Source organism: Chiloscyllium plagiosum, unplaced genomic scaffold (assembly GCF_037043375.1).
Source record: "Chiloscyllium plagiosum isolate Xiang-an unplaced genomic scaffold, Cpla_swu_hap1 HiC_scaffold_35, whole genome shotgun sequence".
Taxonomy (NCBI): Eukaryota; Metazoa; Chordata; class Chondrichthyes; order Orectolobiformes; family Hemiscylliidae; genus Chiloscyllium; species Chiloscyllium plagiosum.
In genome coordinates this window covers 63690670-63703311 of record NW_028270173.1, presented here as the reverse complement: position 1 = coordinate 63703311, position 12642 = coordinate 63690670, and the positions used below count along the sequence as shown (strand labels likewise).

The following is a 12642-nucleotide window of genomic DNA, read 5'->3' as shown; positions in this document are numbered from 1 at the left end:
AAATATTTCCTTGAGCACTACATTTGAAAATGCTCATATGGGATTTGATTGATGCTCTTTAAAGAAATGTCACTGAAATAAAATATTCAAGACTCATCTCAGTTAAGAGACAAATTGTGCATAAAAACTTGCAAGTGATTGAACCTGCCCACTTTCCCACAATGAGAGAAACAAATAATTACATATACTGAAGCTGTTCCATTATTCATGTCTATTAGGCTGATAAATAATTTGTCGTCATATTCAAATGGTCTCCAAAGATGATTGAACAGATGATATTGCTCACGGCAGAATTCAGAATTTCTGGGGTTTCAAATGGATGACCTATTAACAGCAAAATATTGAATGTAAACAGAAGGCGAGAAGTGATTTTAGAAAAACAAAGGTACATCACAGAACTGTAGAATTTTCAGTGCAGTAGGAGGCCATTGTGCTGCACTGGCTCCCAAAACAGGTACCCAGGTAATCCCATTCTCCAGTATTATCTCTGTCGCCCTCTAAATCCATCACTTTCAACTGTATATCCAGCTCTCTTCTGAAATCTCCTTGGAATTTGCCTCCACCACTCTCCCAGACAGCGCATTCCAAATTCTACCAACTCTCTGAGTAAAGAAGTTGCTCCTCATCTCACGTTTAGCTCTCTTGCAAGCAATCATGATATTGTGATTCCCCTACTTACTGACGTACCAACTAGTGGAAACAGAATATCCTTCTTTATCCTGTAACATTGTTCATAATTGTGAGTACCTTCATAATCTTCTCTGCTCCAAGGCAAATAAGCTCAATTTCTCGAATCTTTCCTTCCATCTAAAAGTCCTTCATTCCTGATGTCATTGTAGTAAATCTAGTAAATCAGGAAGCACTAATTTGCCAGTGTAATTATTTCATTTTAAAAGTCTGAATGCTGTGGGAGGAGAGCAAATAAAGGTAGGTTAGGGAGCAGAACAATTTGAATATTCATGGATCCGTTATGATTGAGTGCCATTAAAAGTTTTGTTACAATGCATCAAATCAAAGAGGGAAGACAGGGCAGACCATACAGTGAAATTCTCCTTGGACTTTTGGATAAAACAAGCAAGCTTCATCTCCACCCTGACAGAGGAAGAGTGGAAAACAGGATGTCAATGCACCCGTGAACATAGAACATGGAAAAGTATGGCACAGAACAGGCCCTTTGGCCCATGATACTGTGCTGAGGTTTAATCCTAATGTAAAATATAATAACTTAACCCACGCACCCCTCAACTCACTGTTATCCATGTGCATGTCCAAAAACATTACCACTGAAGCTGAAGGAGTGTAAGGAGCAAGAAAATCACAGAATCACTGAATTCTTGTGGTGTAGGTGGCCATAGTGCCCATCAGGTCTTCATTGGTTCTATCATCTAATGCTAATCTTCTCTCTTCACCTTATATCCCTGCACACCGGTTCTATCCCAATAATCATCCTTCACCTTCTTGCTCTTCTACTCTAAGCCCATTAATAAAATGGAGAATATTCTGTTTTATTTGCTGCTCTGTCCACCTGTCCTGTCACCTTCAATAATCTGTGCACATATACACCAAGGTCGCTCTCCTCCTGCACTCCCTTGAGAATTCTAGCCCCCAAGTAATATTCTCTTTCAGTGTTCTTCCAACAGAACAGTTTTCAAGAAGAGTCACGAGACTGAAACATTAACTCTGTTTCTGTCTCCACAGATGCTGCAGACCAGCTGAGTTTCTCCAGCATTTTCTGTGTTTGTCTCCAAAGACCTAATCCACCTGACCCTTCTATCACCTTCTGCCCCAGATGTGGGGCAAGGTCTGCTGATGACATACTGAACTTAACAGCCATCCCAAACCCAAGTGAATCAGAAAGGAATCAAGTCGTCCTTGATGCCAAGGGACTGCTTATGGAGATACAAGAAGCAAAATAAAAGGCAATGTAGTGAATGTTCACTTTTAAAATCAGGCAAGGGCCACACACCCTTGGATCTTAAACCAGTTTCATTAATACTACCCAAAAAAAATGTTTACATTAACTTCAGATGAAGTGAAAAATCAGGCTGAGAAACAGGATGGAAGAAAGTAGGAACTGCAGATGCTAGACATCAGAGTTGAGTGTGCGGTGCTGGAAAAGCACAGGCAGATCAGGCAGCATCTAAGAAGCACGAGAACTAACGTTTTGGGCATAAACACTTCATCAGGCTTATGCCCAAAATGTTGATTCTCCTGCTCTTCGGATGCTGCCTGACCTGTTGTGCTTTTCCAGCACCACACTCTCGACTGAAAGATAGAATGGGCAGGTGAGCTGTTCCTATTCATTTTCTACCAGAAATAAAAGTGAAAATACCATCACTACAGAATTTATTGTACTGAAGGAGTCGAATTGTCCCACTGCACATATTCTGGAACTACAAAACAATGATTCACATTTTTCAATTATCATTTCCTTAACTTAGTGCTTGTTTCTCTTTAAAAGTGGTTTTGGAGTCAGTTTCCACAGTCCAACAGAATATTCAACATCATGAAAGACTCAATGGCGGAACAAAACCTTTGCTTATTTTGGTCACATTCATAAATGGACATTTCTTACTAACTCACCATTCAATTAAGGGAGAATTTGTTTTCAAAATTTCTTCTGTAAAAGCTTCCTACTCAGGGGTTTAAACACCTTTACTAGCCCTCCATTTACCCTGCCTTTTCCAGCTAAAGAGATTCTGGGTTTTCGTAGTCTGATCTACCCTAAAGCATACAAATCCTGCCTTCACTAATGCAAGAGATCTTACTGTAACTCCTCATTTTTACTCGGCACAAATGAAGCTCTGAGCAAATCAACTGCACATGGACTAATTCTTACTTGTATTGGTATCAGTGCAATAAAAAAAATTGCCACCTTTAAATTCCACACAGACTGGCAAATCTAGTGACATATGTCAAACTTGTTGCATCAGCATTTCAAATGCATTTCAGGAAATCATAGTTTTACTCAAGTGAGAATCATTCGTACAGATCAGAGTTTCAAATGAATAATTAATCACAACTATTCACGTGTGTGTCTAACTCACAAATGCTCACCTTTATGACGTTCAATCATATTAACAAGGATGTTAACTTCTTCAGTAATCCTCTCTTCAATGGACTTCTTGCCCATCTCAAAGCTGCGAAGGGCTGATATCACAAACTTTCGAGCTTTCTGCCATTTCTTCCCTTCACTGAATATAACACCTAAAAGTCACACAACACCAACTGAGTAACCCTTATACACAGTGGGAAGTTTATGTGAAGGTAATGTAAGTTTAATTTAATTCTGCTTTCAGAGGGTTCACGCCCCAAATCTCGATGATCCTTCTCAAATTGGTTTGTCGAATATAAAAAGGAATAATTTTCAATGAGAACATCTTACAGTCTAGTTGGAGGCCATTCAGCCCACTGTGTGCATTCCTTTTCTTTGGAAGAGTAATCCACTTGGTCTGATTCTCCCATAATGGTCTCCGGTACGAGGCCAATTTTTTAATTCATTCTTGAGATGTGAAAGTCACTGGCCAGTATTTAGCACTCACTAATTGCCCAGAGGGCAGTTAAGAGTCAATCACATTGTGGTGGGCCGGGAGTCAAGTATAGGCCAGGTATGAAGGACAGTTTCCTTCACTGCAAGACATAGAAGTTAGAACAGTACAGCACAGTACAGGCCCTTTGGCCCTCGATGTTGTGCTGACCTCTTATCCTACTCGAAGATCAAACTAACCTACATACCCTTCATTTTACTATCATCTATGTGCCTCCCCAAGAATCACTTAAATGTCCCTAATGAATCTGACTCTACTACCACTGCTAGCAGCACATTCCATGCACTCACCACTCTCGGTGCAAAGAATTTACCTCTGACATCTCCCCTAAACCTTCCTCGATTTACCTTAAAATTATGCACTCCATGATAGCCTGGGAAAACATCTCTGGCTATGCACTCTGTCCATGCCTCTCATCATCTTGTACACCTCCATCAAGCCACCTTGCATCCTCTTTCGCTCCAATGAGAAAAGCTCTAGCTCCCTCAACCTTTCTTCATAAGAAACGTCCTCCAGTCCAGCAGCATTCTGGTAAATATCCTCTGCACCCTCTTCAAAGCTTTCACGTCCTTCCTATAATGAGACAACCAGAACTGAACACAGTTTCAAGTGTGGTCTAACCAGGGCTCTATTGAGCCGCAGCATAACCTCAGGGCTCTTAAACTCAATCCCCCTGCTAATGAAAGCCAACACATCTTATGCTTTCTTAACAACCCTATCAACTTGGATGGCAACTTTGAGGACATGGACCCCAAGATCCCTCTGTCCCTCCAACTGCCAAGAATTCTGCTTTAACCATGTAATCTGCATTCAAATTCAAACTTCCAAAATGAATCACTTCACACTTTTCCAGGTTGAACTCCATCTGCCACTTCTCTGCATCCTGACAATGTCCCTCCAGCAGCCCTCCACACTATCCACAATTCCACCAAACTTCCTGTCTACCCTTCCACTTCCTCATCAAAGTTATTTATAAAAGTCACAAAGTGGATCATCACTGGCCACTGAGTTCAAAGTTGAATACTTTCCATCTATTACCCCCCTCTGTCTTCATTAGCCAGCTAATTCTACATCCAGTCAGCCAAATTTCCCTGTATCCCATGCTTCCTTACTTTCTGAATGAGCCTACCATGGGGAACCTTATCAAACATCTTGCTAAAATCCATATACACCACACCCATTGCTGTACATTCATCAATGTGTTTTGTCATATCCTCAAAGAATTCAATTAGGCTTGTGCCTCTCTTTAATCATGCTTTGCTTTTCCAAATAATCATAAATCCTCTCTGTTGGAGTCCTCTCCAATAATTTGTCCACCACCGATGTAAGATTGATGGATTGTAATTCCAACTGTTATCCCTATTCCTTTTATTGAAAAGGGAATTACATTTGACACCATCCAATCATCAGGTACTACTCCAGTGGACAGTGAGAATGCAAAGATCATCATCAAAGGCAAAGCATTCTCTTCCCTCACTTCTCTTAGTAACTTTGTGTGTAATGCATCTGGCTTAGGGGACTTACCTTTCCTCATTGTTTTCAAAATTTTCAGCACATTCCCCTTCTGAACATCAACCTGTTCCTGCACATCAACCTGTTTCATGATGTCCTCGCGAATAACGAGGCCCCTCTCATGAGTGAATCCTTGAAGCAAGGTATTCATTAAGAACCTTCCCTACTTCTTTCGACTCCAGACTCAAGGTTCCTTCCAATATCCTTCATCGGTCCTACCCTCACTCTGGCCATCCTCTTGACCCACACCTTAGGAATTTCCTTAATCTTACCCGCCAAGGTTTTCCATGCCCCCCTTCTAGCTCTCCTAAGACCATTCTTCAGTTCCATCCTGGCTACCTGTAACCCTGGAGTCCTGTCTGCTCCTTGCTTCCTCAACCTTAAGTAGGGTTCCTTGTTCTTCTTGACTCAATGTTCCACATCTCTTATCATCCAGGTTCCTTCACCCTGCCATACTTCCCTCGCCACAGTGGGAAAAATCCAGCACTTGCAGCAAACGCTCCCTAAACAACCTCCACATTTCTGTTGTGCATTTTCCTGAGAATATCTGCTCCCAATTTTTGATCCACAATTCCTGCCTAATAGCATTGTAATCCGCCCTCCCCCAATTAAATCTTTTCCTGTACCGTCTGCTCCTACCCCTCTCTATGACTATAGTAAAAGTCAGGGAATTGTGATCACGATCACCGAAATGCTCTCCCACCGAGACATCTGACGCCTGACCTGGTTTGTTGCCAAGCACCAAATCCAAGATGGCTTCTCCTCCAGTTGGCCTATCTACATATTAAGTCATGATTAAACTTAATCATATTTTACTGACAATTGACAATGGTTTTGTCATCATCATTAGATTCCGAATTACAGATTATTATTGAATTCAAATTCCACAACTTACCAGGCAGGATTGAACCCAGGTCCCCACGACATTATCTGGGTCTCTGGATTAATAGTCCAGCAATAATATCATTAGGCCATCACTTCTCTATTCTACTTCCACCAACTTTCCATGCACTGCATTTCAAATTAGAACAACTTACATTGACAAAATCTCATATTCTGTCTGATTCTTTTCTCTTCATTAAATTATTTTCAAATTTAACATGAGTATTCACACATTTAGATTAGATTAGATTACATTACAGTGTGGAAACAGGCCCTTCGGCCCAACAAGTCCACACCGACCCGCCGAAGCGTAACCCACCCATACCCCTACATTTACCCCTTATCTAACACTACGGGCAATTTAGCATGGCCAATTCACCAAACGTGCACATCTTTGGACAGTGGGAGGAAACCCACGCAGACACGGGGAGAACGTGAAAACTCCACACGGTCTGTCGCCTGAGGCGGGAATTGAACCCAGGTCTCTGGCGCTGTGAGGCAGCAGTGCTAACTACTGTGCCACCGTGCCGCCCATTGGAAGGTGCCAGAATAGAACTGGACAATGCAGCGAGTTTCTCGCCTTTTAAGTATTATACAGACAAGCACAAATGATTCACGAGATTCAATATTTGTTCGTTTGCATTGAAACAACATTGCATTTTAAAGTCCACCAGAATTGTTAGCACAGTAGTGTTTGGATGAAGGAGGCCATGAAAAGTTTACAAAAATTACTTAAAAGATTGGCAATATCTAGACATTTTTGAGGAAGGAATGCAATATCTTTAGCCAGTATTGCACTGACCTCAAAAAAAAACAACCCAACAGTGTTCAGGCTGCATAGCAGGACGTAAGTGAGACAGGAATGTGGAGCCTGTCATCAACTCAAGCTCTGATCTCTATAACTTAGCAGTGATAGGAAGAAGGCTGATTTGTTACTTGGCTCAAAGGCAGATATTATGATTGTGACTGTGCTGTTATTACCTGTGTGTCACACCTATATTTTAATGTAATGGTTTTAATATTTTGTAGCATTGACATTTAATAGGTTCGTAAACAATTCATGCAGTTCAGTCAATAGTGTAGATCAACAATCTGTAACTCAGTTCCAGCATGGACTACACCTCTAGGAACTGCATTGCCTGTAAAGCACTTTGAGCTATACTGTGGCTGTGAAGAGCTTTGGAACTGCAATATTTTCTTTCTAATTTGATCCACTTGATTGTTAGTGACAGTCACATTACACCATGACATCACAAGTTGATGATAAATACGATGCAAGTGGATGCAATGTAAAAGCAGAGAAATCTTGTTACAACTGTACAGAAATCTGATGAGCTTGCATCTAGAGTACAGTGAGGAGAAAGTGAGGTCTGCAGATGCTGGAGATCAGAGCTGAAAATGTGTTGCTGGAAAAGCGCAGCAGGTCAGGCAGCATCCAGGGAACAGGAGAATCGACGTTTCGGGCATAAGCCCTTCTTCAGGAGTACAGTGTACAGTTTTAATCTCCTGACAGAACAAAGCGTATAGTTACACTGGAAGCAGGCTCAATAGATTGATTCCTGGGATGAAAGGATTGTTTTATGAGGAAATGTTGAAGTAGACAAGGCTGAGGTGGACAAATATTTCATTGACAAGAGTGCCAATGGTTATGAGGGGCAGGCAAAAATCAACCACAAATTGAATTGAATTGAATGATTAATTGTCCCTTGTATTTTACAGTGAAAAGCTTCAACTATTGCCGCAATCTGGCACCATTTTGAATTGTTTAAGAAAATAAAGGTAATGATACATCTGAAAGCAAATCTAATCAGATAAGGAGGACAAATTACTGTCCTGAAAGGAGTTGGTGAAGTAGATGGGCTTTTACATTAATGCACTAGATTCATGATCAGCATTTGTGAAGTTAGTTTTTATTTGAGACTGATGAAGTGAAGTGCATTTACATTTACTCAGCTGCCATAATGTGATCTGAACTTTTGACTGCATGGTATCTGTCCAAGCCTCTCGCTCATTAGAACAGTAAGATCACCATGAAGTAAACATCTCTTATTTTCCCATTGATGTTAATGGAAATCAGGAGATGTATGTAATGAATAGCTGATGCAAGACTGCCTGTTTTACACAAAAAAAGCATTGTCCATTTCCCAGAACACCGGCTCCTTATATTATTGGATCCACTAAGGAAAGGTTATTCACAATGATGGAAAGCCAGTCCGAAATCACTGAACTGATCGAGGAGAAGCCATTGACCTCTCTGATTGATTGTGTTTCGGAGATAATATGCTGACCATGACCTTTGGTGTAGGATTGTTTAAAGCGTGGTCCCAGTTTTGATGTTTGCATTGCTGAAACCTCCCCTATTAGATAAAAAGGAGATTCATAGAGTCATACAGCACAGAAACAGATCCCTTGACCCAACTCGTCCATGTTTACCTAAACTGAACTAGTCCCATTTGCCTGCATTTGGACAATATCCCTTTGAACCGTTCCTATCCACTTACCTGTCCAAATGTCTTTTAAATGTTGTAATTATACCAATCTCTACCACTTCCTCTGGCAGCTTGTTCCATATAAGCACCACTCTATATGCAGAAAAGTTGCCTCTCAGTCTCTTTTAAATCTTTTCCACCTCACCTTAAACCTATGCCCTCTAGTTTTGGACTTCCCTACTCTGAGGAAAATACCTTATCTATTCCCCTCATGATTTTATAAATTTCTATAAGGTCACCCCTCAACCTCCTATGCTTCAGGTAAAGAAATCCCAGTCTCTTCTTACTAGTTAAACCCTCCACTTTTGGAACATCCTTGGTAAATCTTTTTTGCACCCTTTCCAGTTTAAAAGCAGGGTGGCGACTTTTAATGCCTTTGATGGAGACAGAAGATCATGGATGATCATTGTAGAACTCAGTAATATAGAATAAGTACAGGCATACTCAAAATCATCTCAGTGCCAATGCCAGTCAAACCATTACTAATTCAGGCAACAATGGGATGTACATCAATCCTCGTGAATTCCAAGGTTTGAATCATTGATATTCATCAACTGACCTGACCTTTTTGAGTTTTGATACTGACTGCAGAAATATTGTTTGCAAAGAGCTTAGAGAACCTCTTCTTCAAAATACACCCATCCAAAACAAGTTAATGGATTTATCCACTTCTTCATGTCAGTATCTTCAAGAAAGTGGTTAGCCTTCTCATCACATCCTGTACTCCCTATCACACAGGAGATCTGACTCCTGATAATGCCAGTAAAACCAGGCTGAAAATGAAATGGTTGGAGAGAAAGCAAAATGGAAGCAAAGAGAGACAATGCGAAGAAACAAACAGTAAGCATAAAAAGAAATCCAAAACCTTCAGTCGGCATAAAAACATCAGGAAGTTGTCAGCGGAGGGGAGGGGCCAGTTCAAGGTCTACAAGGGATTTATAGGAAGCAGGGAGCACGGCTGAGGTCCATACTAAGTAAGTACTTTGCATCTCATGCTCCCAAGAAGGAAGAAGCACTGCCCAACACAGTGAGAGGACGGAGTTGAGACACAGGATGGGATGTAAATATACAAGCAAGAGGTACTAAGCAGGTTGGCTACACTTAAAAAATTAGATATTCAATAAAATAAGAGATGCAAGTAAGAATGCTGAGGCACTGAAAGTTGAATTAGACATTAGAATAACCTCAGCAACCACAGGCCAGTCATCTTAACCCCAGTGACAGGTAAGCTTTAAAACTATCACCCATGGACAAAATTAACACTCACTTGGACAACAGCAGGTAATTCAGGAACATTAGCAGAGACTTGTTTTAAAAGCCAAAAACTGTTTAAAGCTCTTGACTGAGTTATGTGAAAAGGTAACAGAAAGGTAACAGTCTGCACACAGACTTCCAAAAAGACATTTGTACAACATGTCTGTCAATGAAGACAAAGCCCCATGGAATAAAAAGGACAATGGCGGTATGAATATGAGTTTGTGTTGCTGTGACAGGATGTGTTTTGGAAGGTATACAAGGGGTTGCTAAAGGATCAATACTGAGCCCACAGCTTTTCCTGATATTTGAGAATCGTGCAGCCAATGTAGAGGAGAAACAATATAAAACGAAGGGTACAAATCCAAAAGGGATGCAGGACTAGAGGGACCTGGGAGTATATCAGCACATTACTGAAGGTAGCAGGGGAGGTTTAAAATGCAAATAAGACCCTGGACTTCATGAAGAGGGAGACAGAGTTCAAAAACAAGGAAGTTATGGTGAAACTTTATGAACAGTGATTTGACCTCAACTGGAATATGCACTAAATTACAGTGGCAAAAGTGAGGACTGCAGATGCTGGAAACCAGACTTTAGATCAGAGTGGTGCTGGAAAAGCACAGCAGGTCAGGCAGCATCCGAGGAGCAGGAAAATCGACCTTTCGGGGCAAAAGCCCTGATGAAGGGCTTTTGCCCAAAACGTCGATTTTCCTGTTTCTCGGATGCTGCCTGACTTGCTGTGCTTTTCTAGCACCACTCTGATCTAAACTAAATTAGTGTCTATCTTTCAGGGAGGATATGCTGGAAGGAGAGAGAGTGCAGAAAAGATTCATGAGAATGATTCTGGAGATGAGGAACTTCAGTTGCAGAGAGAGTGGAGAAACTGAGACTGTTTCTCTTTGAGAACAGGATGAAAGGCAATGTGAGGGAGGTTTGCAAAACCATGATAGGTATAGAGAGAGCCAGGAGGAAGAAACTGGTCCTACTGGTGGCTGGATGGAGAACCACAGGGCTCAGGTTGGAGGTGATGGAAAAGTAGTAGTCAGGACATGAGGAAAACTCTTTATTTAAATTGAACAAAGTGTGAGGATCTGGAATGCACTGCTTGAGAGACTGGTGGAGGAAGTTTGAACAGCGATATTGAAAATGGGATTGATTCAGGAGCTGAAAGAACAAGAAGTGAGTAGTGATAGAGACAGAGAAAGGGTGAAACAGGCTGCAGCGCCTCTGCTGATGGTGTCCTAACCTGTGAAGGTCAGGAATTCCACACTCCAATACCCCTACGCCCCTCCCACCCCCACCAAGACCTGGTCTCCCCTTTCCCCCAGTCATGATGTCCCGCTGTCCCAAACTTCCCTTCAGACCTGATCTCCACCTCCACAATGTCTTGCCTCCCATCAGTCCTGGTCACTCCCCCACCATTCCATAGTGCACATGTATTGGTGCGAGAAATTTCAATGTGAACAGAGTGAAAATGAAGGTGGTCAATGCATTAGAATTCAAATCCAGAATATTCAATGCCACTTTGCTCACTATGAAACAATCAGCTAATTGCAGGAGATATGGATGAAAAAGTAACATTACTGCATCGAAATGTAAACTCATCAAGTATGGGAATGTGTGGCCTCCCAGAGAATTGATCAGCATAGTTCACAAGAGCATCCTTCACTGTGTCATAGCCAATCAGTACAACTGCCCTCTGTGAGCCAATCTCCACTGAGAATACAGTTGCATATGTCTCCGACAGCTATCAGACAAACAGAGAGAGAAATAGAAGATGAGATTGAAGTTTCATTCCTAATGAGAACTAATTAGCATACATCATCCACTAACGCTCTGGTGCAGATGAAAAATCAAGCAGCATGCCTTAATGACTACTGCCCACTGGCTCTGACAGCTAACGTTACGAAGCGCCTGAGAGGTTATTGATGGCACACATCAATCCCTGCCTTCTAGATTGCCTCGATCCACCACAGTTCATCGACTGTCGTAATAATTTTGCTGCAGATGCCACCTCTTTGGCCTGACACTCATCCCTGAATATGGAGTATGTCCATAATGGTGCTTAACAACTTTTATAGATGCACCACAGAAAGTTTCTATTGAGGTGCATCATAGCTTGCTATGGGAACTGCTCTGCCCAAGACAGCAAGAAACGACAGAGAATTGTGAACATAGCCATCATGCAAACCGGCCTTCTTTCCATTGACTCCATCTACATTTCTTGTTGCCTTAGAAGAGCAGCCAACAAAATCAAAGACCTCTCCCACCCTGATTATACTGTTAGAAACATAGAATTCCTACAGAGTAGAAGCAGGCCATTGGCCCATCGAGTCTACACTAACCTCCAAACAGCATCTCATCTAGATCTACACCCTTACCCTATCCCTGTAATTCTGCATTTTCCAAGGCTAAACCACCTAGTCTACACCTAGACGAAACTCACACAGACATAGGGAGAATGTGCAAACTCCACTCAATTGCCCGAGGCTGGAATCAAACCCAGGATTCTGGTGCTGTGAGGCAGCGGTGCTAACCACTGAGCCAGTGTTCCACCCTTCTCTCTTCTGGCCTCTTCAAACAGACAGAAGGTACAAAAGTTTGAAAACATTTGCCAATAGATTCAAGAACAGCTTCTTCCCCATTTTAGCATCCTATAAGATGAAAGACTAAACAATCCAGGTTTGTTCAATATATCATTTCAGTTGCATGACACGGTAATCTTTTGCTATAAATGCTATGTTTTATGATCTTATACTCCACAACCACTTGATGCTGGAGCAGTGCTCCCAAAAGCTAGTGCTTCCAAATAAACCTGTGGGATTATAAAGTGGTGTTGTGTGATTTTTAACTTAGCAGACTTATGAGCAGACCTTTCATATATTAGAGTTGATCCTTCTCTGCACCTTCTCAGTAGTTGTAATACATATTTTCCATTCAGTTCTATTACCCTGATG

At 41.5% G+C, this 12642-nt stretch overlaps 1 long non-coding RNA gene across 3 annotated transcripts in view; it reads right to left on the bottom strand.

Annotated features, from left to right (window-relative positions):
* The window catches only part of LOC122541207 (uncharacterized), a 54118-nt gene that overhangs the window by 29208 nt on the left and 12268 nt on the right, over positions 1-12642 (bottom strand). For 2 of the 3 annotated variants that reach the window (XR_015753128.1, XR_015753129.1), the window contains exons 3-4: positions 3058-3207; positions 748-904 (exon numbers count right to left, since the gene is read on the bottom strand). This is a non-coding gene — a long non-coding RNA (uncharacterized LOC122541207). Of the gene's footprint in view, positions 1-182; positions 325-747; positions 905-3057; positions 3208-12642 lie in introns of all 3 variants that reach the window. The other variant, XR_015753127.1, reaches the window with a different exon arrangement.